Genomic DNA, 2,335 nt, shown 5'->3' on the forward strand with positions numbered 1-2,335 from the left:
ATCATAAAGTGTTCTTTTATTTTCCCTGCAGCTGTTCCTGACGCATGCATCTCCTTCAAGGCCTCAGCTTTCAAAGCTGGATTCTGCACCCAGGTGCTTTCACCTCATACTATCCACTAGCATCCACCCTCTTGTTCCTGCTAACCTGGCCTTGGGAGCAGTGAGGACAGAAGGGACAAGGCCTCTTTCAGGTCAGAAGTGCCATGCCCTGCGGGACTGGTCCTCTGCCCTGGAGGCTGGGGAGGTCAGCAGGCTGACCCTGAGAGCCCCTGCTCTGCCCACCCAGCCAGGGGCTCGGCCCTGCCAGGGAAGAAGAGGATCGTGAACTGGGTGGCTGGGTGGGGTGGGTTATGTTGAAATTCCTTTCACAGTGTGGAAGCCAATAGCTGGGATCTGAGGTATCATGGAATCTGCATTCCATGATATGCATTGATTCCAGCTATGCATTGACAGAGCCACAGGGCACAAATAATCTCACAGGTGTGGCCTTGGCCCAGAGCCCTCAGTGGCAAGCTCCGGGCACCCTACTTTGCCGTCATCTTTAAGCTGCCAACCTCAGATGGAATCAGTGCTAAAGAGTTTAATGTGGCCCGCAGTGAGGAGGCCTGCAGGTGTCTCAACTGTCACTGATACGGCTCTGTACAGTTTGGGAGGGCCTGCCCCACACACCACCTCACCTGTGCTGTGGTTCTCAAGTTTTACCTACAGCTGCTGTGCTGTAGGTGGCCCCAGGCACACTATGAGAAACACTGGCTCAGGGTCTCACAACAACCCTATGAGATAGGTTAGTTGTTATTGTTCCCATTCTTCTGGTCAGCTAGGGCTCAGGTGAGCTAAGGAATATACTCGAGGTCACAGATTATAAGTATCCTCAAGCCTTATTCAGGGTTGCTGCCCTGACAGGGATCTAGAAAGGGGTGAGCAGGAGTGTGGGATTAACTAGCACTCCCAACATCCTGTCCTCTGCCCAGATACCCCCTGCCTGGCAGACCCACCCCCACCCCAGATGTTTCCTTTAAGATCACCCAGCAGCTAGTTCTCCAGATTCCTGGCCTCACCAAAACCCTCCTGTGAGTGAGTGTCCCAGAGACATTAATTCCTGGAAAGGACACAGGCCAGTGTGTGGACCTAAAGGTCAGGTAAGCAGGGCTGCAGTAGGACTTTCAAATGCCTGTCCTTTATTAAAAAAATTTTTTTTGAGACAGACTCTTGTCCTGTCTCCTGGACTAGAGTATACTGGCATCATCACAGCTCACTGCAACCTCAAACTCCTGGGCTCAAGCAACCCTTCTGCCTCAGCCTCCCAAGTATCTGGGACTAAGGTGCATGCCACCACTCCTGCCTAATTTTTCTATTTTTTGTAGAGATGGGGTCTCACTCTTGCTCAGGCTGGCCTCAAAAGCTCCTCCTGCCTCAGCCTCCCAAAGTGCTAGGATTGCAGGCGTGAGCTGCTGTGCCCAGCTAGAAAAATTTTTAATTATACTTTACAACTGCATTAGTACAAAGATGAATATATTACTATATAATATTAATATATTAAAACATTTTCTTTGATTTGAAAGTTTATTTTTTCTGGCTTTAAAAGAAAATATCTTCATAAGCTTCTGTGGTGGCAGAAAAATAGACCCCCAAAGATGTCCACATCCTAATACCCAGAACCTGTGCTCATGTTAGATTACCTGGCAGAGGGGAATTAAGGTTGCTAATCAACTGACTTTAAAATAGGGAGATTATCCTGGCTTATCTGGGCTGGCTCAGTGTCCTCAGAGGGTCTTTAGAAGTAGAGAGAAACAGAGGAGGGAGCCAGAGAGAGGGCAGCATGAGAAGGGCTCCACTGGCTGTTCCTGGCTTTGAAGACCAAGGAAGGGCCATAAGCCAAGGAACGTGAGTGGCATTTAGAAGCTGGAAAAGGCAAAAGGAATCGTTTCTTCCCTAGAGGCCGCAGAAAGGACCCACCCTGCTGACACCTGGATCTTAACCTATAGAGACCGTGCAGACTTGCGACCTGCAAAACTGTAAGATAATAAATCGATGTGGTTTTAAGTCTCTCATTTTGTGGAAACTAACAGCCCCTAAAAGTATGGTGGGCCCTGGCCACTGTGCCTCCTGCCGTGATGGATGGCCAGCCGTGTACCAGCTGTTGACAGCACAAGTTGCCTAATTTCTGGGTGCTGTGAGATAGGGATTGCTTTTCCCTATGGAGCCGCCTAGCCCTGGCTGCGCTCCGGAGCATGCCCTGCTGCCCACCTGAAGTGCAAGGGCCGCGGCCACGGCCGCCAGCGGGCAGCAGAGGCCCGGCCCCGCCCGCCGGGAGCCCCGACTGCGCCTGCGCGGA

This window comes from Microcebus murinus, chromosome 22 (assembly GCF_040939455.1).
Source record: "Microcebus murinus isolate Inina chromosome 22, M.murinus_Inina_mat1.0, whole genome shotgun sequence".
Classification (NCBI taxonomy): domain Eukaryota; kingdom Metazoa; phylum Chordata; class Mammalia; order Primates; family Cheirogaleidae; genus Microcebus; species Microcebus murinus.